Source organism: Oryzias latipes, chromosome 11, assembly GCF_053564925.1.
Source record: "Oryzias latipes strain Hd-rR chromosome 11, Olatipes_Hd-rR_3.1".
In the NCBI taxonomy this organism is placed as follows: domain Eukaryota; kingdom Metazoa; phylum Chordata; class Actinopteri; order Beloniformes; family Adrianichthyidae; genus Oryzias; species Oryzias latipes.
The window spans coordinates 18,273,403-18,301,078 of NC_136247.1; the positions used below are offsets into that span (position 1 = coordinate 18,273,403).

Genomic DNA, 27,676 nt, shown 5'->3' on the forward strand with positions numbered 1-27,676 from the left:
AGCCAAAATGAATTCACCCATTGACAGATGCACGTCTCCATGTGCCGATAGAGGGACGGAGCCGATGGAGAGATTGACAACGTGATGGAAGAAGAGATGGAGGGCAAGAAAAAGAGGGATGATGTCGACTGGTCAGTGGGTTTGTTCTGCTACGTGATTGCTAAAGTGGGGAACAGAAAAAGGGAAAGGAGGCCAAGGTGCACATTCTTCATCTTTATGTCGAAACTCACCTGAAAAAGTTGTTTTTCTTTGAGCTCCTTTCTGCTTGATGGTACGTTGCTACACGGGGCGTAAAACTGAGTTCTATGAAAACAGAAGAGCACAGCCACGGCACCTCAGCATGTCTCAGGCCAACACAAGTGAGGGCTGAAAGTGGGCTTCATAGTGGAGACAGAGGTCCATCCATCACAGATGTCTTGACCTCAGCTTGACCTCAGGATAGCAGCCAATGAGGCGCCTGCACCCCCTAAAGTCAGCGCCCCACCACACAGGCCCACACTTATCTCCCCACACATGCACATGTGTGTGCAAACACAGGAGATCGGGTGACACTGAGAGGAGTCTGGATGCTCTTTGTGTAGGCCATCAGTGCTTCCCCAAAAGGCTTTGTTTTGTACATGACTAATGTGAGTACCAACACCTGACACACAACCACACACACACACAGACATGTGCTTCCAACAGGAAGAACAGTAGGACATTTCCTCGCTCAAACGCTGAGCCACTGAGAACAAATTCATGGATGAGAAACATTAACAACAAAAAAAATAATATCCGTGATATAAACTAGAAGAAAAACTTCTAAAAAAAATATCAGAAATAAAGCACAGAATATCTCTGAACACTGTTTCAAATTTTCTAAAATAATAAGTAAAAAAGTGGTTCTGGAACAAAACTTTTATTTGGTTTCGTAAAATTTATTTTTAAATTAAGTGTAGAAAAAGATTGTCTGTTATTAAATAATAAAACAAAAAATGTTAAAGCATATTTATTGTAAAATTCTTCAAATGCTTTAACTTTTACTGGGACTCCTATTTAGATTGTTCTTATTGTTGGTCTCTTCAAGATGATCTCCCAGCTACCCCAATATCCAATAACAATGTTTTTGGTTCTCATTATGATGTCAACGTTTAAGCTATGATGCTAAACTGAAATAATACACCTGATGTTACTGTTTAATTAGTGATTTAACATAGTTTTTTCAAAAACTAAATTTGTACATTTTTCTTGCTACAGTTATTTAAAACACTTTATTTAGTTTAAAGTTGTAATTCTTCTGTGTTTATATTCATATATGTACATAAAAATGTTATTTTTATAAATTATACTTGTGATATGATTATGATATTGTTTGTGCACTTAGCTAAAAATGCAAACTCCTGAATAGAGGTTTTGTCTTTTGAAAAAAAAAAAAAAATTCTGGCATAAAAAAAGACTGATAGATTTTTAAATAAGTTCAAACTGACAGCAGCAGCTCAAGACAAGTGATCTTTACATTTCCTCCTGCCAGTAACGGTGGTTTTTGACGACCTAAACATACAAATAAAACACTTGTAACTTATTAAATATACTTTAGCACAAGGAAATAACAAAAAGTGACAAATTAGAAACTGGAAAAATAACTCAACAAAGAAGGGAAGCCAAACGGAAAATTAAACTTTTAAATACAATGAAGAGAAATGAACACATAGTGTCTGAGAGGATTGAAAACGGAAACCTGGAGTAACCATGAATCAAGGTAGAAAAGAAAACCCTCTAAACTAAAATATAGCTAAATATGTTCTTAAAGCAATCTGAACAAAATTAAGTGAATAAATATCCCAAAACATAAAACAGTTTCTGAGATTTTAGCAAATCACTAATTTCTCACTTTTGAATGTGAAAAATAAACATCTCTTTGTTTTCTTAACCAGTTTTATCCCTTATGGGCTCAGGGTGTTCATGGAACCTGTCTTGTTGTTGGGCAAGGGGGGGTGGGGGGGGGCACATCATGCACCCATAGGTACAATTTAGAGTAATCAATTCATCTATAAGCATGTTTTTGGACCATACTGAAGGGTCCCAGCTGGGACTTGAACCAGGGACTTCTTGCTGTGAGGCAAGAGTACAAACTACTGCACCACCATGCAGCCTAACTAAATTCATTATATTTTTTATTCTTGTTCAATTTAATTTATGTGGGGACTTCATGATGATGTTACAGTTAAAAATTGAGACACAAGAAGAGAACAGTTAACACAGTTAACTTGACTCTAAAGAAGAGCAGCAGTAGAGCACACATCCAGCTTTCTGCCATACAAGCCTCTAAAATGACCCGGTGAGATATAAGAGGCACACTAGTGTAATTATTATGTCTGTCACTGTGTCTCTGCACAAAATCATTTGGCAGCACTTCAAAATTGTAACTCCGGTCTGAAAATGTAATCGAAAGTAGTACTTCGAAAATATGAACACAACTCCCCAACAAAGACCGCATGGGTTAACTTAGGACAATGTTTGCTGATCTCTTTGTGCTGTTTTTAACTCCACTGTTTGCAGGATGTATTTTTTCTATTGTAATTTCTCTGCTAAATAACTACATTACATGATTTAGCAAATTATGGCTTCTGAAGATACCACAAAAAGTAAGAAAAGTTGTTTCTGTATGTTGTTGAGTTATAACAATTCAACTTGGCAGTACAATTTTATTTATTTAAGCTTTATTTAATAGGGACAGTGCACATTAATGAACATCTACCAAAGAATGATAGGCATAAACATGCTGGATTATAGCAATGATGCTAATTTGCATCCATAGTCCCTAGGCAGGAAACATAAAACAGGACAAAACAAAAGACAGAGTCACAGATACAATAACAACACAAAAAGGTGGTACATTATGAGAGTTGAAAGTCAATTCACCTTACATGGTGCCACATATGGAAGGATTGTGCATTTGTAGACTGTGCAGCAGAGTTTCTTCTTATACATATATATATATATACACACAGTCGTCTCAATGGGTTTCGTGCCGGTAATTGCAAAGTAAATATAAAATCAAAAGGATCATGAATACATAGAATTCAATAGGAAAATTCTAAACTGAACTTACTAAACTGGGCATCCCTGCCCTTAGACCCTCCTTCGCGGTAAGGAAAAGCTCCTAAAAAAACGGATTCCGGGAAAAAAGAAGAAACAATGAGCAGTCAACCAGTGCTTCTCCCGCTCTCGGCGTATCCCTTCAGCGGTTGCCACAGTGAATCAGCTTTCACTGATTTCCACAGGTGGTTTGGCAGAGAATTTTACCCTTTCTGACACAACCCTGAATTTTATCCAGGCTGGGGACTGGCACAGAGGGATCCAGACTTGGGCTCCCTCGTGGCTACATAGTTAGGCAGTAGTGCGAAACAACCTACACTGGATGAAGCTCATGACACTCCCTGGGAAATGAGTCTTAACAAAAAAGACAGAATAAAAATGTTGTTCACTTTTACTTGTTTCATTGCCAGCTTGCAATCTTTCTTGGAGGGTTTTCATTCCTGCTTGTTTATTGTGAGCCAGACAAACCTGTTGAGTCTAGTCATGGGGCAAAAAGGGCAATGGTAAGATAATCATGGGCTTCTATGGAGAGTCCTGCAGTTCTTAAAAATCCCTTAAATGCAGCGAATTTCATTCTTGTATTGCAACTGCAACAAGAAAGCATTTAAAATAGTCTTACACTGATTAAAATGGTAAAAATGGGAAATGTGCAATGTTGTGAGGCTCTTGAAAATAGTACATAGACAAAAGCAAACCCACTGTTCCAAATTTCCTTCTGACTTAACCTTTGTTAGAAATGTAAGATGTGGCTAATCTAATCACCAAATTTATGTAATTACCTGCAGCTTTAAGTTTTAATAATAGGTTGCACACAAACCGGTGATAAGAGAACGATAGAAAAATAAATAAAAAAAAGCAGCCAACAGACATGTTTTACTTTTACCATTGTGCTACTGCATTTCAGTTTACTGGCATGATTTCCTTACAGGGTGTTGAATTTGAGGAAGTAGGACACACTTGCGTTATTTCAAACACCTAATTTTTTTTCTAATTATTCACATGATAGTTTACCGTTGCTGCAGTTTCTGTAGTTCATTTCCTCAGATGGTTTGCTTTGTTTGTATCGGAGTGTGAAAATGTACCTGAATTCTGTTGCAGTCAAGCAAGCTAACAGTCCACCCAAGCTTGTTTTCATATCAGGATAGTCCTGTGGACCTGGTTTAAGTGTGTGTGTGTGGGGTGGGGTGGGGGGGGGGGGTAAATAGGTCCTCACACCTTTATTTGGGTTGGTTTGCTTTCACACATGGCGCAATCCTTGGTAAGCCAAAAAGTAAAGCAGAAAAAAGTTAAAGGAAATCACTTAAGTATTCAAGAAGTATTCAATTGAGGACATTGTGGTTTTAACAAGTATAGGTTAGTCAATAAACATCACAAAGCATTTGTTAGTAGAGTACACAAAGTTTTGTTGTTGTTTGCTAGATGAAATCTTATCTTAAACAGATACCGTTTTATCTACAAGAATTATGAACTGAAGCATAACAACACACCACAATGATGTATTGTTTTTCTTCTTCATAGATTATATTCTAAATAAATAAGTCTCATTCTTCACTATATAATCTTTGAAAAAACTGTCAGGATCAGCTAACTGAATTCTTCAAGTTTGAAGTTAGAAAAGACATGAAGACTGACAATATGAAGAGCTGCTATGTTCTGTCAAAGTTACTGTTGGTCTGTGTTATTTATTACACAACAGACTCTTCACTCTGTGCTGGCCAGAAAATTCAACAAAACACAAAAGCAAATTGGATTGCAAAAAGTAAGAGGACCTAACCATCAAAAACACAGCTTAGTGAATACTGACAATTGCCAAAATGGAAAAAGAGTAGAGACCAAATTCCACAGGACTCATCTGTCAGTGGGTGGGGTTTTTACTAAACGATCGATAGTGATGGACTATTTTTTGTTTTATTTTTTGCAGAGTAGCAAAATACACTCAGAATAGCTGTGGTAAATGTTCTCTGCATCACAACTGCCCTCTAACCAAAGCGCCATAAGGGTGTATTCAGACTGGACATATTTGGTTAGCTTAAAGTGAACCAAAGTTCGTTTCCCCAGATAATCCAGTACAATTTTTTTGTCAGAATACACCCAAACTGACCTTGGTGCGGGACTGGTCTGGGCTTGTTTCCAGTTAGACTGAGCGTTGGTTCACTCTAAGATTCCTCAGTCTGAATACAATCGTCCTTGGAGCGAAACGACTGAACCAAAACGGCCACCGTAGCCGGTCGTCACCTGATGTAAACAGATTAGGAATAATGCAACAGATGAGTCATGGACAGATTTAATTAAACTGTCGTTTTATCAAACAGAACGGAGTCCAACAGTTTATTTGTTAAAACGTTTATTTTAACACTGCGGAAAAAGCTTTTTACATGCTTTTCTGTATCTCATTACGTGGCACACACCTGGTGCTGCTGTGACGTCATCCTAAAAACTACCTTGAAGTTCCTTAACAGAATTCTCTTAAAACAATGCCACAACAATGAGACACAGTAACTAATTGAAATGTGGTCAGATGAATTCAATCTCATTAAAACTACTTTTAAAGTGATAAAAATTGCTGATCACTGCTTTCCTGACCATCTATGTCACAAACATGTGTCACCCGTATGTTATAAGTGCGTATGACTTACATTATCCTTACAAATGCTTTACGATACACTTTCCACATGGACAACAATATTACATCCCATTTTCATGATGTCTCTTAAGGTGGCCACACAAGCCTCAAGGGAAAATTAGTACAAGGCTGTGCATTTTGTGTAGAAATAAATGAAAACTCACAGTAGGAACCCAAAGAAGTAACTAGGTGAAAGTTGAAAATGTCTTGTGAGCATGTGCAGAAGTCAGAGAGAACAAGTGAAAATTATATTCATTGGTTAGACTACAAAGAAATCTAATAGCTTGTACTTTTTTTGTTGTTGTTGCTTTTTGTAAAGCCAGTCTCAAATTAGCAGCTGTTGTGTTTGCATCACATGTTTAACCCTTCACTAAGTGACAAGAATCAAAGGGATTACATGGAATTTTCTGTCAGACACCAACACTGCATTTTTATCTCTTTTATGACAAACCAGAATAACATACCAGCTCCTGCAATGACGATCAACAAAGTTTTTCCTTAAAGATTTTGACTGTGATTTTGATTTATGTGCAAAATATTACTTTAAATGATATTTCTGAAAATATATAAATCAATTGATAATATTGACCTAAATTTAGATTTCATTCAAAGAGAGATAAGGTGTCCTGACACGTGCTTCAGTTGTTTTATAAAGGCTGTAATGTTTGTGTTGCAATTTCCACACCCATGCCTTTCTTGTAAGATTATACACTCAAAGTTGAAAAGCTAAGTTACAACTTAATCCCCAAACCTAAACTTACGACAAGCTGTTCTTGTCAACAAGGAAACAGAGTTGTAGAAAACTCTTTGATATCAAGTACCTGAGCCTCTGGTTGCCTGAATAAATAAACTGTTGAAAATGCACACGACGAAACGCCCTCAGGGAACGGCTGACATATCAAAGAGGGACTCATAGTTAAAATAACTGCCTTAACATCCAGATATGAACACGCACACAGCTTCAGGACAACGGACAGGTTTCAGCACTTCAACTGAAACGTCTCCATGTCAGCTGAAATCTGCAGATGATGGAAGTTGTGGTTTTTGCCTGCGGGGATGTGCGCAATTGTTGGTGTGTTTGAACTCACCTGACACCATTTTAGCTGAAAACCACCTGTCAGTCCTCCTCAGAGCAAGAGCAATGGTGCTCACGTGTGCTGTGACAGAAAACTATTGGAAACACAATCTGGGAGGATTAGTGAACAATTTGTGTGTCAAATGATACAAAATGTGGGAACTCACCCTTTTTAATGAATACTGACATGTGAAAGTATCAGATCATATTAATGATTTTGGAGTTTGTACCACAATCTGGTTGCAGGTGTGCAGCTTTCAGTCAGGTTAAAGCTTGATGTGTTTTTTTGTTTTTGTCTCAAACTCCCTTGAAGGCAGGTTTATTAGATCAAAATACAGTTTCACTGCAGTGTGCAGCCTGTATGGATGTCAAGACTGACGGTCCATTTATTGCAAGAATTGAGAGGCATGTTTCAGTGACAGATGTTAAAACTTTGTGTAACTCAAAGCCTTCAGTTTGTACACACCCTGAAGGGCATCACATGTTGGAGTCTTAGCGTTGGTGTGAAACTATGCACTGATTGTCTGCTCGTCCCCTTCAGGCAGAGAGCAGTGGAGATTAGAATCTCAGGCTCTCTTAGCGGCAAGCTTAAAACGACAAATTGATTTTAAATTAAGTCTCTGAGATGCCGTATATTTATGGCTCTAGTATCACACATAGATAGATAGATAGATTACTTTTATTGCACTCTTAAGAGATGAGATTCTTGCTAAACACCAGGGGGGGATTTTAATTATTTTTGCATTCATAGCATGTTCAAGCAGTGTGCTTTTCATGGGTGATTAGTGCCTCTCTGTTAACATGCTTGATGAATGTAAAGCCTTTCATTCATTATGTACTGCCCAGTTTTGGCACATCTGACATGTGAGCAGGGGCGAATCTATGGGGAGGCATTTGCCCTCCTGTGTACAGTAACAGCCTTGTCCCCACAGATGTACAAAATTTTGCGTTACTACAAACGTATGTGCAAACAACAAATCATCACTAGGTCAACGCTTTGCAAAGCAATAAAACAAATGTTAAATTATTGTTTTGTTTTATTATTATTAATTATTATTATTATTATTATTATTATTATTATTATTATTATTATTATTATTATTATTATTATTATTATTATTATTATTATCATATGTGTCAATCATTATTATTATTATTATTATTATTATTATTATTATTATTAAAATCTAGTTTTAGGGCCCTCAAAAACCATGGCACGGCATTCAACGCATCCAACTGTGTCAAATCTATTGAAAAGTTTTATTAAGGTTCCATCAACATTATTTTTCCCGAATGTTTTATATTATAGTCAAGCTGTATGTAAAAGTTAGAACCATTGAGCCTGCTTTGCTGATGGTATTGTAAAGCCTAAAAATAGCTTTTGTATGAAAAACGTTTACAAGTAATAAGAACTTGCAGTTGATTTAATTAGACTAAGGCCACACACACAGGGCGTGTGATTTGCATTTATGAATGTACTGAACATGGGTTCTTGAATGCACTTTTAGAATACAGTGTTTACATTTGACTGTCGCGATCTGATACCAGTAAATGTCGGCTGCTCACAGTCATCAAAGGCTTGGTGGAAAATGTTCAAAATCTTGAGAATTTTGCTCCAATATCTTTCTTTCACAGCTCTATTTGATACATGAAAATTTGGTTTCATATCATTCTGGCTGGGCACAAACCGCCATTCTTAATTTCTCCTTCATAATCAGTTCTCAAACAGAAGCCATTCCCAGATGCTAACTCTGTCACCAACAAATCCGAATCCCTGATTGGTCAAAGTTCAAAGGGTATAACTTTCAATGCTTGTTCAATTGCCATGCGCTTCATACAAAGAGATGGAAAATTCAACTAAAAACCTGTAGGGACGCTTGAACACAAGAGTTTTGAAAGTGGAAGCCCGAAACATGCATATACAAGCCCTTATAAAAACTTTTTATTGGGAGTGGTCATTGCTGAGGCTGGTGTATATACAGCTTTATTGTGCAAGGTGACAGTCGGTGCAAACAGCAATATTTATATATTACTTAAACAAATTAAACAAAATGCAATATCTGAACATAAACTGACTACTATTATAACTGAAATGCACTCTGTTTTTGTGGCATGAACTTGTGCCATTGCAGCATACTCTCCACCTTCAGTCTACACTGATGATGACCAATAATTCCCTTATAAAAGGGATTTCAGTGAAAGTGGTGGTCAGTGCTCTTGTCTGCTGCCCTATGAGTGCAAGTCAGGGCTTAGAGAGAAAGAATATGGGAAGAAATATTAAAAGTAAAATCTGACTGAAAAAAAGAGAGAGAAAACAAAGACTCGAATTCAATTCAATTTTTCAATTCAGTTTTATTCTTATATCCCAATATTACAACACAGATGTCTCAACGGCTTCCTTAATTGTACAAAACATAAAATCAATTATAAAATACAATAGCTGATAGCAAAACTAAACGAAACAGACTAAACTAGACTGGGCATTCCTTCTTTCTCGGTAGGAAAACCTCCCAAAAAAATCAGATTCCAGGAAAATAAAGACTAAACCTCAGGGAAGCCCACATGAAGGAGGGATCCTCTCCCAGGACGGACAGGCGATGTACCAGGACTGTTAGAGAAGAATTGGCTTATCTAACTCTACAACTACATGTTTGAATAGTGTAGCAGATGGGCTTCATCCAGATGGAGTTGGGTATGGCTGAGGGCGCAACATGAGCCAGTGGCGAGGTCCACGGCCAAGTACAGGCCCACAGACAAGCCAGAGGTAGGGTCAACAACCAAGTGTAGGAGCAGAGATGAGCCAGAGACGAGGTACACGGCCAAATTCGGACGCACAGACGAGCCAACCTGAATCTAGAATCATTAACCTCTTAAGACCTGGCGTTGTCATGCGTGGACATCACATTGTGGGTTTTATTACAACTGTAGTTAATTCCTATTACCTGGGGGCCTCTGACTATGAAATGTAAAAAAACATAGAAAACAAAAGCTCAGGTCTCAAGAGTTTAAGGAAAGTCACTATAATAGACTTTAAAAATAAAAATGTGTCTGGAATGTATTTTAGTGTGCCTATATGGTTACAATTTCACAATAACAAGAAAAAAAAAGCTGAGCTGTCATGTTGTAAACAGTGATATCCTTAAATGAATGACAATAAAAAATACAGAATTGTCCTTCATTCCCAAACATCAAGTCCTGGTCAAGTCTCAAGTCTTTTTTGATCTGAGTTCAGTCAAATATGTCTTGTGCAAAATCTTTGTACAAAGTACATCTGATTTCTCAGTGCTTTACAGATCCAAGAAAATTTCTGTCTATATCCGTTTTATTATTGTCTTTTCTATTTTTGGTGGAGAAGGATTTTTCAAATGTAGAGCTGAAATCCACATATCACTTCATATGTGTCAATTTATTAAAAGTAACATGAGCCAAGACTATTATTTTCATTTATATTTTTCATTTTATCTCATTTATAGAGAATGAACAGTAACCATATATTTGTTGTGAATTTAATGTCATTTGTTCAATTGCTGCATGCTAGGAGCTCACCTGAATGCAGCTGGACATTACCCCTCCTCAGCATCACCCGGTCTTCCTCCCCCCTTCCTCGTTATCATTTGAGCTCCACAGAGACTGTTTCAATGACAGCCCCTGTCTATAACTTCGTTGTCACGGCTCGTGTACGTGTGTGTTGCTCTGTGTGTGTTTACATTTGTCCTCTCAAACCAGCGCATGTTTGCTGTGTAATGACAGCTGCTGTCTATAATGCCTCACCCTGGCAAGGATCATTCGGCCCTTCCTCTCCCTATCGTCCACCGTCCAGTGTCACCAATGTCTATGCGGACAATGATGTGATCTTTAGTCCCCTCTGCGATCTATAGACTGGCATTTGGCTCAGGGAGCAGCCCCTGTCCCTGACATGCATGCTAAAGCCTGCTGTTTTTCCAATATTCTCCTTACTGCTTTTCCTCCCCCAAAAGAAGGGTTAATGCCAGCCAGCGCAATAATCCAACAGGCAGCATCAGATACTGGAGTGGCATTTAGCCACTGAAGTTTGAGCCCCTGCAGGGAAAAGTGTCTGCGATCTTTGTGTATGCCTTAATGTGAGAAGTTTCTCGGCTTCTGTCGATGTGCAGTAGCAGTCAGGTCTCAGGAGGTCAATTGGATGTATTTGCACATATCATCAAGACATCATTTCTCTATTTTAGTCTCTTAGTGTTACTTGTTTTTATAAAAAAAAGTATTACTGTTTTCACCCAATTATTTCATAGAAAGCTCACACCTGCATATCCATATCTAAAAGGAGAGCTTTCATTATCAATAAGGCATGAAACTAGAAAAGCTAAGTCAACACAGTTATTTTGATGGGTCAAGAAAAAGAAAAATGATCTTAGAGATTATTAAATAAAATATTACGATAGAAAAAATCATTCAGAACAAAGACAAGAAAATCAATTTTTAAGAAAGTTTTGGTTTATAAAAACAGGATATACAAACAGTTAGGATTTATTAAAGACCCACTTTTGATACATTGATATACTTTGTATATATTGATTTTGCCAAAATCAAAATGCCTGTGGTCTTTCTGACAGTTTCTGCAGAGTGGCATTAGTTCATTACAGTTTTTATCTGTTGTTTTGGCACATTTCTTGAAACTGAAATGACATTCTTAAAACTAAAAGGTCCTTTGGCCAAATACAATTACATACCTGCACAACAGTTCATTAGAAGAAGCCAATTTCTTTCCCAAAACTAATCAGACACTTCAGAATCACTTCAGAAGCATATATATCTATATATATATAGATAGATAGATATATATCTATCTATATATATATTCAGTATATAGTGTGGCTGGTTATGTGAAGAATCTCCTCTGAAGGAAATCAACACTGATCTCAGTGGCTCAAAACTGTATCACATTGCATGAGCAGGAATTATTGGGCATTACAAAAATATATCAATTTTCATTTCATTCCGTATAGTTCCTGGTTTGCAAGACATTTAACATAAACATTAACATATGTAACATAGATTTTATATACTTTAGATTTTGTGTTAACATTTTATTAGCCTGCTTTATCCTAATTTCCTTTCTGGTTAAATAAAGGAAAAGCTGAGAAATGTATTCAACTTATTTGATTTCCTTCATAAACAGGTAATGAAAGCAACCCCACTGCATTTTCTACTTAGAAGTTAGAAATTAGTTGGAAATCAACACCATGGAATGTGTCCTGACATCCACATGTTGGCATCAAAGTTGTCTGTAAGAATGACCATGACTGTTCTAAAATAAATGCAATATTTTTCTTTACTGCGCATAGTTTTTATCCACAAATGTATACTGACAACGACACGGAAAAGTTTTAGAACCAAAAAGATGTCATACTACTGAGTTACAAAAGTCTTATATTTTTCCTTAATGTGTCTGTATTCTGTCATATTGGTACCTGTTGATAGAATCTTTAGCTGTATTCATTGTTTTGCTCGTCCCACTCCTAACATGGAATTCTTTGGTTGTTTTGTGGGCTGCAGAAGTGGTGATTGTTGTGCCTCCTGCGGTAACTTCAAGGCACACTGTTGTAATTAGGAAGCAACCCCAGGAGATGTGCCTGTTCCACCAGATACAACAGCATGCCGATTTATGAACTTACAAGCTCTTGATTCCTTTCATGTGACAAATATGAGAAACAACAGGCTTCAGTTCAAGACAGATTAATTTCATCCAACAGGAGCGCTGATGAATGAAAGGATGATAGAGAGAGAATGAGGTCTCTCACCAGGAATGGCTTATGTTAGAGTATTAAGCTACTAATCTTCTGAGGAGGCAATGACTTTAGCCGTATCTACCTCTGACACTATGCATAATCGATTCACTCCTGCACCCAGGTGATGAAACTTTTCCCGATATGTGTCTCTTGTGTTGCTTACATCTTCAGGATATATTTCCTGGCAGACTGGAAGCAATGTGTTTTGCATTTCCAGCATCATTAACAGTTTGCAGGGGAATGACAAATTCATCAGTTAGCATGAGTAGTCATAGGAGCATCAAGTACAAAAAGAAAGTAGTGTCGTGGGAAACATCACAGCAGTATGTGGTTTACAGGTGTTCATGAGGCTAATATTTCATGGAAAATATCATTTTTGGGCTTGAAGGCAGGAATTATTCAATGTAGAAAACAAAACATTTTCAAGTCAATTTAAAAAAGTTGGAATGGTCTGGATAATCTGGGGTTTTACCTAAATGTATAAAAGACAAAAATAAAATTTTATAGTCCCTGAAACCCAAATTCGACTTATTATTTCACTTATTATTTCATTACAGACAGAAATCTTAGAGATTTTTTGTCCTATTATATTTCTAATCCAATTAGGGTAATTTCCTTCACTTTTATGCCCAAAATAAAATCACACCAACTTAATATGACTAAAAGAAACAAAGGGATCTTTTCACAGAACCACTTTACCCAAATCTAGCAAAATAATGAACAAACAAAAGGTCTTTTTTGTTATTATCTACATGAAGTTGGCTAATGTTAGGGTAGAAGATGTTCATGATAGAGTGAGGTGGAAAAGGAGAATAAATTAGAGCAAATCCACAGAGCCCGTGACCTGACATGGGTAAAAAAAAAGAAGTGTTCTTACGAAATAATATTTAGTTCCCACAAAATAATAATTCATGTGATATGTCACATATGTTTACGGTAAAATATTCGTCAAATTTGAAAAGGTTTTAAAAGATAACCTCCAACTACAGTTATATGATCTTGTATTGTATTCATGATCCTTTTGAGTTCATGTTTCACTTCGAAGCCCATCGAGACGACTGTTGTTGTGATTTTGGGCTATTCAAATAAAATTGAATTGAATTGAATTGAAAATTGAATCTTGATAACAAACAAGGGCTCATAATTATGAATGAAAGGATAAAAAAAGAAGTTAAAACCAAAATTAACCTAAAAAATACACACTTAAGTGCTTTTATGAAGGAGAATAAAAAAGGAAACAGCCAAACAAATTTAACAAGACAAAAACCTTTTTGCTTGTGGTTATACCCAAGGCAGAATTATTTAACGTAGGTGCGAACCTAATTTCCTATTAAAGCTATTTGCATTTAAAGTACACTATCTAAATTGTAATCAGGATTTTTTTTTTTTGCTTGGTTTTTTGTGTCTAAAGTCTTCCCTCAGATATTTAGGGTAAAAAAAACTTTTCAAATGATCTGAAATTAATTTAACAAAAGATTAAACCAACTCTATTAAAATGTTAATTTTCCAATCATCCAAAATGACAGAATTGCATTTCTCATAAACAAGATAATAACTTGTTTGTATGATTTTAATGCTCTAAGTTTTGATTCATATTATTGTGGTACTAATCAGTTTATTACATTGTAGATTGTGTTATGTTATGGTCTCCTCACAAACACTGCTGGGGGTCTTTAAAATGGTGTATACTTGTTTAGCGCTTTTCTACCTTCCTCGAAGGCCCAAAGCCTTTGTATATCTCAGCCAGCTGGTACATATGAAAAAGTCATATTACATCTTCTATTATACTAATTCCTTCTTAGTATTACTTGCCTACCTTATCCCCCTAAACGCCGTCTGTGGGATTTCCAAACCTTTTAGTCTCTTGGTCATTTTATGTTGTTGTTTTGATGCTATCCCTGCATGTCCTCTGAGCTCCTTCCAGCTTTTTTTCTTTCTGAGTCAATATTGTGTGTGTTGAGGATTCAGTGGTGGCACTTTCAATATAAACAGCCTGTAAGAAGGATTATCCCTGTTGTCCTAACAATGTAAACCCGAGATTAGAGCCAATTCTCACAGGGACATGTGTGCTTGCGTCGATGGGTGTGCATGCATGCAATTTGTTGTAAGCTAACCCATAAAAGAACTCGCTCTGCAAAGTAAAGTGGAAGGAAGGATTATCTGATGAAACAGCTTTCAGAGCAGGCTGATCAGAAGTTGCCTTTTTTGTCATTAAGAAAATGAGATGCCCGGCAAACAAATATTCACTATATCTCTATATCTATAGTAACTCCGTGACACCTATTGATGCAAATATGCATCACACCACTTTGGCTCCAAAATTACTTTAATTTAGTTTCAATTTGAAAGTAAAACATAATGGGTAAGTGGTTTTTTTTCATTGGTAGAAACAAATTCAGGCATCAAGTAGTTAAATTCTGGTGGCTGTAGAGCAAAAGGTACTGTTGTCTATCAGCCATAGAGTTGATGGCTTGATTCCTGGCTCATCTAGTCACAGAATCCCTTCCCTATTGGCAAGAAAAAGTCTCAAAAGGACCCTTCACCATTTATTCCAGAATTGCAGAAAATAACACCTCTGATAAATGTTAATGATGTTTTTTTTTTTTTTTTACAGAATAGCTAATGTGATCCAGCAGACAAGAGCAGGATCCTGCGGAAACTCTACAGCAATGCAATGCATCTTAGGCTACGTTCACACCCCAGGGTGAAACGACCCAATTCCGATTTTTTTGCCCCTATGCGATCTTTTCAAATGCAACCCAGGCCACTTGGGTATGTGGTCCTGAATCCGATACGTATCTGATCTTTTGAAATGCGACTGCCGTCTGCCCGGCCATGCCACATGTATCCGACCCCTATTCATTGTTACGCTACAAACGTCATCAGTCTGTGTTGAAGTAGGCGGGAACGAGAACATAAACATCAACCATGGCGGACGAAGCTGCTGAGACCAGTCAGTGGAAGGGAAGCGAGGTCACCGATTGGATTAATATTTGGGTTGACAGCTCTATTCAGGCCAAACTCGAGGGCGACCGGGCGATTAAAAAAAAAAAAAATCCAGCGAAATGGCCAAGCGTGGTGTTGAACCTTCCCCGCAGTGACTTCTTTTTTTCTCCCTTTCTGACCGTGGTCAGAAGCGCGGGGGACCCAAGGCGGATCCTCCTCCGGGGTTCACTTCCCCGTTCGGACCCTTAGGTTCTCCAGAACGGGTTAATAAAGAGTCCATAGGATTTATTCTGCGGGAAAACCTTTTATTACCCTTCTCCTTCCTCCCTAACACACAACATGAATGCACGCCCACACTGCCCCCCACATTCTCTTCCTCGCTGCACGCACTGTCTCTTACACACACACACACACACGTGCGGCCCCAACACATACTCATCCCCATTCCACAACAGTGGGTACAGACGATCCTGGCTCCAATGCCTTCTTAAAATGAAAAGATTGTAATTGTGCTGGCTTCTTTGTGAAAATAAATGTAATACTGCAAACCCTTGTTTTTCGTGCGGGTTACGTTCCAAAAAGAACCCGTGATAGGCAAAATCCGTGAAGTAGAAACCTTTATTTTTTTTACAAGTATTATACACTGAAATACTCTATTAAACATTGAAAAGAAAGAACAAACCATTTTACAGGCTCAAGCATTTGTTTCACAAATAAAAGTACTTTAGAAACAAATAACTCTGTACTGTACTGTCAAATAATAATTTTAATCATCAATGTGAACAGAAGGCTTCAAATTGCGGAGATTAGCACCGCCCACCGCGACCCGAGTAATGGGATTAAACGGGAGGAAATTTAAAATGATCATGAAAAAAATACAAAGTACAGTTGGATAAATAGAGACTCAGGTCTATTTCACTGCTCTTCACACTGAGCCGCTGCATCCTGACTCCGCTCTGCAGTGTGTTCCCCTTTTGAAGCCCGCGATGCAGGTGTGTTTGTTCGGGAAAGCACATAGTGATAGGTATTTGTTGTCGCTCTTTTTTCTATGGGTTTTAGAGAAACTCAAAATTGCAAGAGAATTTGCACGTACATAATGTAAATTTGGCAAGCTGTTTTACGTACATGTACATATTAAACTGCAACCCCTGGGAGCCAGTTTAGCTCGTGCTGGGTTGCGGCGCCTTCTGTCCATGAAACCAGGGTTCAAATTCGGGCTGCTCCTTGTTCCCTTCTCTGCTCCCAAGCCCGGATAAATTGCCCAGGTAGGGCATCCGGTGTAAAACATTGCCAAGTTAACCATGCGACCTCTCCTCGAAAGAGAGGTTGTTTCGCTGTGGCGACCCCTGTTGGGAAAAGCCGAAAGAGACAGAAGACATATTAAGCTGCAACGTTATTGACGCACAGGTAGAGAAGAAGCGGAGTGACTTTTTAGCCAATCAGAATGAAGAACACAATGCACGATGCAAATCCGTGAAGTAGCGAAACCGTGAAAAGTAAACCGCGTTATAGCGAGGGATCACTGTACTGCAAAAAGAGTTCTGCTTTGACAACACTGTTGTTGACATACATTGTTAACGATAGCGACTTCCGCAAACAACGAGTGACGTTGTTCACCGTTGAGTACTCTTCTGCGCATGCGGGTCACTTCTGGGTCATTTCACGGTCCCATGACTAGTGAAGCAAAGCAATGCACTCAAGAAAATGCAGTTGCAAGCCAACCTGTAGATACCATAAAACTGTTGGGGTCAATCATAAATTAAACATGTTTAAAAATAATAAATATTAAATTCAGTTGGTGTAATGCTTATTTGCCCTATATAAATACTTGCATGTTGAAAAATAAAATATTGCTCTGAGCACTGTAAGCAGAGTATGAAAAGCCAGGTGCCTCTCACAATTAAAGATACATTTGATGTAGTTTATAACTCAAAACTACATTTTTTTGTTAAAATAAGGTTGAGATATTTGCAAATGAGACATCATTGGGTAACACAACAGCTGGCGAAGAAGTATCCTTGTTGGGAAGAAGAGGGCTGTGGTGGTGATGAAGAGGTGAAAGGTCAAAGGTCAGCCCCCCACCCGGTGATATCTCCTGTGCCAGAGAGGCAGCCATGACCCGGTCAGCGGAGGTTCAGGTGTCGGTGAGGGATGACTGAGTGACGAGTCCAAGCGGGTAGCCTCCTACTCTCAGTCCAGTTTGGACTTTTCATCCTTTCTTCCCTCCCTCCTCCAACCACTTTTATACGACCCATCCTTACCTCCCTGCATCCCCAGCTCTCTTTCCTCATTCACTGGCTCACCACATACAAAACCCCAGCACTGTCATCCCCCTCATCCTTTTCCCTTCCTTTCACCCACACACCCTCTTTTTCACCTTTTAAGCTAAACATTACCACAGGGTTTCACTCAGCAGGCCAGCCCGACTTGGGCAGCTCTCAGTGGGAGTGCATTTGTCTTCACTTCACTTTGCAGTCACACAAACACACACATGCTGCGCATGCATGAGCACAGGATGTTGGAAGACAAATACACAGACAACATGCTCAACTTTCCAGCAGAAAATTATAAAGCTACTAGCACCAACAAAAACGTTTTTTTTTTAATTCTGAAATTTAACTCATTTACACACTTTTAAAACACATTAAAGGTGATACTTGTTTTTTCACATCCTGTGTTGTTCCTGCTGGTAATTCAATTATTGTCTGCAAAATTATATTAGCATTTGAGTATTGGACAGAAACATTTTATCCAAATCTTTTTAACTCTGGCAAACGTTTCCTTATTTTGACGTATTCAAATGAATATAATGAAAGCGTGGGTATAAATTTGACACAAAAACATGAACTGAAGTTTTAGCTGCCTATCTCATCATTAATTTTAAAGGTAAATTCAACATGAATGTGAGAAATAAACATGGTATCTTCTAGAGGACCTGTGTTTATCTGTCATTGCAGAATATTTTCAATGAGTTTAAAAAGAAATGCAGTAACAGTGGATACTTAAAGAGTGACATCTCTTAAATTGGCTAGATATCAAGGACTGATAGATATGTCTCAATTGACCTCAGGCTTAAGCATCAACCACTGATGGATGAACAAAATGCAGGGATTACATCACTCACACAGCTACTGTGATTTCATTGTTTCATCTTAAATAAACTATTACTCAAAGACTGGCTTTGGTAAAGGAAAAGATCTATCTATCTATCTATCTATCTATCTATCTATCTATCTATCTATCTATCTATCTATCTATCTATCTATCTATCTATCTATCTATCTATCTATCTATCTATCTATCTATCTATCTATCTATCTATCTATCTATCTATCTATCTATCTATCTATCTATCTATCTATCTATCTATCTATCTATCTATCTATCTATCTATCTATCTATCTATCTATCTATCTATCTATCTATCTATCTATCTATCTGTCGGTCTGTTCGCAGTTCAAAAAAACGAGAGTGCACCTTACAATCCGGAGCGCCTACAAATTAATTTTGATTTTGTTTACTGATGTAGAAGTGATTTTGCGAGGTACACGGTGCTCTGTCAAAACGTCAGTCTGTTTTTTTGTACGAGTTGTTATTGTGAATACACTAATGCGGCTAACATGTAGTGGTCTCGAACAGTTGTTTTTTTTTATGTGCTACAAACAAGGTTGGGTGTTACATGTATTGTAATGCAGCTAACATTTCTAATGTGTAAGACGTGTAGCATGTCACAAACAAATCTAGAGCTACTGTGAATCGTAATAAAGTCTGACTGACCTGACAGACTTATCTATGATTCTTTTGTCTCCCTAAATGCACCTTGTAGTTTAGTGTGCATTTTATATGATAAAGTTTAAAAATAGACCATTCATTGACAGTGTGCCTTAAAATCCAGTGTGCCCTATAGTGCGGAAAATATGATATTACAGTTTTCTCAGTCGCTTTAGTACAATTGTCAGATCAGAATGAAATTCCCAAAACTATTTGTTCAATCTTCACATCATGATGTCACTTGTGCACATCATATAACCAGTCTCTCACTTCTTTGAACAAGTTGCAATTGCTTTGGTACATCCATGCAAATGCTTATGTACAATTCTCTGCTCTTTGCTACATTATCAATTGTTTATGTCACGTTGATCAAAATGTATTACCGGTATATAGTTCACTGTGCAATAGTCTTACTCCTCAAAACACCTAGTCAGTAGTTCATCGTATAAGTCATTAACTGCAAAATGGTTGACCAAGTTGTCATAATGTGACAAACATATTTCGCTGCATTGCAAGAGAGGATATTCGCTGTGATGTGGATGAGAATTTGTGGCCTAACATACAGGAATGACAAGAGGTGTAGGAAGACCACACCAATTCCTACTGCACTGCCTGTACTGTTGTACAGAATATTGTCCTATCTTTTTTTCCCTTTGTGTTACTGTTTGCAGTGGGTTTTTTCTCTGTTGGTATGACATGGTCTGTCAACAAATTACAATATGAACAATAAAAGTGTAAATGTGAATCTTGTCCAGTCTCTTGCAATCAAACAAAAAATGTGTAACTTACATTTTACAATAATTGTCATCCAAACTTTAGCCATAGTTTACATCAGAACCTCCCTCTAAAGTACACAGTTATATTGACAACATGACTAAGTAATTCGACTGTCTTGTTCGTAGACAATGACACAAGGACTTGACATTCTGATGGCACTGACATGTTCAATGACATAAAGACTTAGTTTTCAGAGATGAACTAAAGATTTTGAGCAAGTTACAGGCTTTTGCAAGAAATCCATAGTGTTTTGCTGTTTGTACAAATTGTTTGGAGAAATGCACACACGTATTTGCAAACTTCAATTCTGATCTGAGAATTGTACTAAAGCGACTGAGAAAAACTGTAAGCAAAAATGCTTAACTTTTTAAAAATAGTTCATGCAAGAGCGAAACTGTTTCGGAAAAAAATCTGTGAATTGTCAGAGGCATGCACACAGGTTACTAGTGAAGCAAGAAATACTTGAATGTCTAAAGATAGATTTATAAATACCACAACTTTCTGTGGTTTAATAAACTGTTTTAGGTTTAAAAAAAACAATGTACAATACTATTATTTTAATATGGCAACTTGGCAAATAATGGGAAAAAAAGCATTCAACAAGAATAAAAATAAATTGAAGGAATTGTAATTTATATATAAAGAGTCACTACACGCTTAACCCACTCTATAAGTCTTCAATACCTGTTTTGTGTTTGCACCTGTGTCCAGGTGAGTTATAAATGGTTGAATAATCATACATGAGTTATTGCACAATTTGAAAGACAATGTTCAGGTACTGAAGGATGTTGGACACAAGCAAAAAGATCTCCTAATTATGAACTACAGGACAAACCCATGTTGCTCATTTTAAAGAAAACGTCTTGCTTCTCCCAAACCATGAATCTGCCTTAACCTGAGGCTAACTGTTGACAGGTCTGTGGTCATCCACAGCCAAACCACCAAACAGCTGAAATAATTTACTGTAACACACACCGGACACACCGGGCATGTGACACGCAATCTTGAACATGAGAATAGCCCAAAGTGCTTGCACTTAACAAGCAGGGTGTCTTCTTATTTTTCATTTTCTAATGTTTATTAGCACATGTCCACCACCTACAGTTGAAAAAAGTCTTGGTGCGAAATGTTTAATCTTGTGAATCTTGTTCCAGGCTTTTTTTTTCACAGCTCTCTACCGATATATGAAAGACTTGGTGTCAAATATTTACGTCCGAGCTCAAACTGCAATCAATAATTTCTCCTCCATGATCAATTTTAAAACAGTTGGCACTTCCGTGAAATACAGTAAATGGAACGCCATCCATACGACACTACTAAATCAGAGTACCTGATTGGGCAAAGTTCAATGGCTGCACATTTTGTATGTAGAGCCCAGAAACGGTTGTAAAAACTTGCGTAGCTTTGCATGAACGCAAAGTTTTGAATGCGGAAGCCCGACACGCGGGTTTACATAGACTTTTCATTGAAAGTGGGCGCTTGACAGCGCAGTTTAAATGTATCTTTAGACTAGATTACTGATTACTAACACGGATCAGACATATGGATAATCTTGCATCAGTAAGAAAAAAAAATCAGTAATCATTTAGAAAAGAGAAGAAGCAAAACCAACTTTTGGAAACCTGGTTAACCCTAAGCTGATTTTCCAGGAAACACAACAATTTTGTCCTTGGTTTAAACACCATGTTGTGAATATTATATAATCCTTACGTAAATGGCTTTGGATGAATGCAGTTGTGTAATACTATGATTGTGTGTTGCTGAGATAGCTGAACAACAAAAGTAACTCCAAGGAAAGCCTGTACAAAATACATATAGGACCGTCCGTGTGTACCATACTGCAAGTCCAATTGAATTTTCATACTAACTCAGGCTCATGATTGGTGAAGCATCTTGCTTTAGTTTGCAGTGGTTTACACATCAAAAGACAGCGCAATGTTTTGACTTCATCTGGTAGCATAAGATCATTTTCATAACATCTTTATGTCTGCAGAGCAGAGACCACCCTAAAGGTACAGACGAGTTTCTCAACACTCTCTTACTGTCTCATCAGTATCTTGACTGGCACGCCTGAGGACATGAGGCGGTTTGACATAGGCACTGGCAGGTATGCACTCAGAGACATACACTCTGGCAGGTGCAGGCTACATGGAGGACTGCCAGTTGCTTCGTCTTTGTTGCTTTTCATTAACTTGTCTAATACAATCAAAGACTGTCAGCAAAAGTTAAAGACAGGGGGAAAAAAGGGGAAAGAAAGTGAGGCAGGCTGCTTCACTGAACAGATATGATTTTGTTCATGTTGCTTCAGCTAAAATGAAACTTCCTTTAACTCTCTGATAACATCGTGTTGTGTCTTTTTTGCTTGTCAGATGTTCACTGACGTTTTTGCCCACACGTAAATATAAAACTGAGAAATGGTGAGAAAAGGTAAGGTAGGTGACCAGGTAACATACTTTCTGTACTGTCAGATCCTCACAGTGTATATCTCAAAGTTCACACCTGGATGCTTCTTAAAAAAAAAACAAGTGCAGCTGCTAAATTGCTAAGAGGACTTTTAGTAAAATGCCACAGCTTAATGAAATAGTGCCAGAATACATTCAGCTCTTGGCATAAACCCTTGGCTTTCTGGAGGCGTGTCATTCTGCTAAAGGTTAAAGGGAAAATATTCTAATCAGGAACTCTTTACACAACAGCAGCTCGATAAGGTCAACTGGTGTCACAACATTCAGGTTGGAGAGAGAAATGTGTGTAAATACAAGGGTGTGTATGGTTACTTTGTAGTCATTCTCTGTTTATCTTTCTGTCGTTTATGCAGACACTCCAAATACTACCTCACAGTTCTTGTTTGCAATCGCTCCGATCATGTTTAATTTCCTTCATGATATGAGCAGGAGTATATCACATGCATAAACACACACACGCAGAGTCGCATGTAACGCCTTGGTGTCTGATGAGGAGATCCGCCAGCCAATCGGCTCTATTGATTATATAGTCAAAGGAGGCTGGTGGAGCGGCAGCAGTAATTAGGGCTTTTTGGTGTGGATTAGCTGAAAGAAAAGGTCACCCACTCAAGATCAGTGGCGGGACCACAAGCAAGGATCAGGAAGGAGTGGACAGGTGACGGGGTCCATCCCCACCACAGTGATGAGCAGGATTTGCAGAACTAGACATTTAGATGCAAAGCGATATTTACCTTGACTTTACCATAGAAAAGAGTTTTGGTATAATACTCACTTAGATGTTAAATAATGAGTCCTAAACCACCAGAAAAGCTAAACAACACAACCATAAACTCAACCTGAAAACAATAATTGAACAAAAACTTAAAAGTGATCCAGTTTGAGCCATAATATTACATGCGTAAAAGAGTTACATTGAAAATGCTCACTTAAAATAAGTTTAGGTTTTGTTCAATATATCTTAACTTATTCTCAAAGTAAGAAATAACAGCTTTTGGAAATATGTGGGAACCTTTTAAACCCCACGTGTCATTTTATTTTGATATTATGTGCTAAATGTATACCAGGAAAAGTAGAGTATTTTAATCACATTTTTTTTTTGCCTTTTGGGGTCGCCACTGCCAATTAATTATCTGCATATATCTAATCCTGTCTTTTGCATCCTCCCCACTCAAACCAGCCATCTTCATATCCTCCTCCAAGACATGCCTGGCCTCTTATTTGGTCTTCCTCTAGGCCTCTATCTACCTCTACTCTGGTAGCTCCAAACTGTTGACCATGTGAGAACATGGACTCAGTGAATTACCTCTTCCCTCCTAAGGTTCCCAAGAAACTGCTGGCTTCAAGAAGCCAAAATCCCATAGATTTATTTTGAGACGTAAAAATTTGTCATTACACTACGTTTGTCAGAATAGCCATTTTTGCTTTAGGACCTTTTTTTAACATGTTGTTGCTCACCCTAAATTTTTTGTTTTTTTTATTTCTGCAACCTATTCAAGTTATACACTGACCATGGACTTCCAGCAAGCTCACTCCTGATTGGTGAGATTGGTGGGAGTGGTTGCCATAGAAATACTAACTCAGACTGACTTGGACCAATCACTGCTTACTGACGATATCTGGTTTCAACACCTCGGCACCCGTATCACAAAAGAATGATGACTGAATTGACTTTGCTTAGAAGGAACCGGAAGTAAACAATTTCCATGGATTTCATCACCCTCACTCAGTCCAGTTGGTGGCTGGGTAGCTCGGTTGGTAAGGTGAAGTACTGACATGCAGGAAACCAGGGTTTGATTCCCTGGGGGGGGGGGAATGAACAAGCAAACAATTGAATTGGTGAGCAGTTCACACCACCCAGTGAGGGCCCTTTGGCAAGGCCCGTAATGCTACTGCCTACGTGCATGAATGATCCCAGTGATTGTCAGAGGGACTGTTGGTGTGAACTGGCAGCCACGCCTCTACCATCACCAACTGTGAATGAATAATGGATACACTGTAAGCGCTTTGAGCGTCTGGAAAAGTGCAGATAAATCCAATCCATTATTATTATTATTAGTTCTCTGATACAGTCATTGTTCCAAAGTCAAAAACTTTTCAAAACATGATGACACTTTAGCAACAGTGAAAACTATGTTTCCGATAGTTGCAGGATGTAGTAGTAGTAGTAGTAGTAACCTTTTTATTTTGGACAAGTGAAAACAAGTGTAAAATAACAAAAAAAGACAAAAACAAGACAAAAATTATATAAAACAAGAAAATTATATAAAACAAGACAAGACATGTATGAGTGCCTGGAGAAGAAATGGAGTATAGGCAGAGAGGGTTCAGCCTGTCGCTGATAGATAAACTCACTTACAGTAATACAAATTTCATAACTTAAATTAAAATGCCATGTTAAGATTTTGGAATGTTTTACTTTTGGGGCAGCCGTGGTGCAGAGGTAGAGCAGTCAACCTCTGGTTGGAAAACTGCAGGTTCAGTTCCCAGTCTGCACACCTATGCGTAGAAGTATTCTTGAGCAAGACATTGAAGCCCTCATTGCTCCTGGTGGTTGCTGTCAGTGTTTGGCAGCAGTCGCCATCAGTGTGTGAATTGGTAAATGATACTGTGACTGTAAAGATGTTAGTATAAGTATACAGCATTTACCATATTTATTTTGCCATAATTAGATGAAATAGTGTTCAAAATAAACCAGTTGTATGGTTAAACTGTTTGACCACATGCTGTATTTTTTGTTGTGAAATGAAGTAATTAGGTTTAGAAGAAAATATAAATACAACAAACTTGTGATTTATAAGACTTTAAATGCAAATATTTTTTATTTGGCCTTTTATTTGCATTGTAAACAACCGAATTTATGGAAACAGTCCATTGATGTTCAGGCTGTTTAGGATTTCAGAAGTTACTAAAAAATGTTTTCAATTCCTCACTTGTAGAACCCTGGGTGGACAAATAGATTTAGGTCACAGTCAAGTTGCATTGTGGAAGAGTCATTCGCAAGCTTGCTGTCGCACAGTAAAAATAAAATGTTTGGTTAGATAGTTCATGACTTGTGGACCTATTTATAAATGTAGTGTTGGAGGTGGATTAACTAAAATTCGCACAGACATTTCTGACCTCTTTTGTCTTTGTATCTGGCTGAGTCTCAAATGTTCATCAGTCTTTACCCACCACCCTGTCTATATTTTTTACACAATGGCCAAAGTATTGTGTTAGACACATAAATCATTTTTAAGGTGAGTGGGATTAAAAGCTAACTGAAAATCAGTTTCATAAACTTAGTAGAATTGTTTTTATACTAAAAACACCTTTTTTTTGGTAAAAAGTTGCTTATAAAGTTTCTAGATCCTGTGTGCCTTGTTGTTTGCCACTGTATTTTTAATTGTCTCATTCCTTGTTTGTGTTTGTTGACCTGCAGGTCGACTCCTCTGTGAAATGGCAGCTCTGAGTGTATATTAGGAGTTTTGGACCCTTCCACACCAGGGGCAGAATAAATAGGACCAAAGAGCTTCAACAACATGTACTACTTTTTTTTTTTCTTTTTAAGAATTTTTTAAAAAGTGCAAAAAATTAAACCCCTTTTTACGAATAGGATTGGTTTCTACAAGCATCTTTTGAAATCATGATGAACCCATAACATTTTTACGTTTTATGTTATTATCCGAACTTATATATATATCCATTCTGCTTTTGTATTTCTGCAGGATACAATTAAATGTGGTTTTTCTTTGTAGCCTGTGTTTGAATTTTCATTCATGTCATCCATGCTGACTTGTACTATCTGCATGCTCCACAGTATATTGTGTCTGCTTCAATATGGCACTAATTGTGTTTTTAAAAAAAGAAATGTGAATGATTAAGAGGGTGTCTACTTGTCTGCATTTACTCCTGTCGGCTCCCTTTCATCTGCTGCAGGAGGCTACAGAAGCAGAGGCAGAACTGGGAGGACTGGTTTAATGCAAAGCTGCAGCACTCCTAGTGGTGGAAACCCAGAAAAGGCGTCTCATCTCTGCAAATTCAACAAATCCAACCAGATAAGAGGCGATAACCTCTGACTGTCGTCTTCCGCAAAGCAGATGTATTATGTTGTAATACTTTTGTCTGTTTAGTTCTTGCAACACTGGCGTCATTTTTGTGTTTCTGTCTGCATTCTCGGAATCAAAACTGCATGAGTAGACCTTGCAGCTTCACATCTAAGTGTATGTATATCAATAGTAATATCTAACTGGAGGCGTTGTGTATGCACTTGCGCATCCTGGCACAGGTTGTTTTCAGCGACCCTTTTTATGTATGAAACAGTCTGTGTGATTTGTAAATGTCAGTGGCGATGGCATGGCGCCATTGTTTCTGAAGAAGTGTTGTGTTGTGTGACAATAAAGGACAGACATAACCGAGGGGCGAGTCGGAAACAAACAGGTGAGGGCCAAACAAAACTAGATTCCAAAGCAAACTGCAGACACCTCTCTTTAGTTATAGACAGCGAATGTGACACAAATCTAGTGTGAACTTTCAATGCCATAATATATTGTTTGAAGGCAAGATAATAAAACATTCCAATGACAAATGACAGATGCAATTGAAAACAAAAATGGGATCGAATCCGATTGGAATTAGCAAACTGTGTTCATTTAAACATTAAATGCCTGAATCACAAAGAATTAGTTTTATTTCTGTAAATATGCTCTACTAAAAGGTTTTATTTTGGATAGATTTAAGTTGTTTGAATGAAAAGAAATACAATATGCCTCCCTGATTAAAGTGGATTTGTGAGGTTGCAACAAACCGCAGGATGCACATAGGAGAGGATATTTTTCTTGCCATATAGAGTTCAGCTGTGGGTCAAAAGTGTCACCACATGCATCACAGCTGTAGCTGAGAAGCACACACAGTTGCCATGGTGATCAGCCATTTTTCCTCCTGCTGAGCCAAAGATTGGTGGGTGGGTGCCAACATAGTATTATTTTTTTTAACAGGACAGAAAAGATTGCAAAATTGGTTTTTCTGTGTGTTCGCAAATTGAGTGTTTTTTATTTGGCCATCCTCACATTGTTTAAAAGATGTATGTGTTGCTTCTAGCTTCATATTCGTAGCCTCAGCTGTACTCATCAGGAACGCTGTGCAACAAAAGCCAAGGTTCCCTTGGTGAGAGCTACACAGCGTGATAGAACAGGCAAAATGA

General features: G+C 37.8%; 1 long non-coding RNA gene across 1 annotated transcript; it reads left to right on the plus strand.

The window, feature by feature from the left end:
- On the plus strand, window positions 1–26,543 carry LOC110015905 (uncharacterized). The gene is made up of 3 exons (XR_002874168.2): window positions 1–131; window positions 25,916–26,017; window positions 26,413–26,543. It is a non-coding gene; the product is annotated as an uncharacterized LOC110015905 (long non-coding RNA).
- The last annotated feature ends 1,133 nt before the right edge of the window (window positions 26,544–27,676 follow it).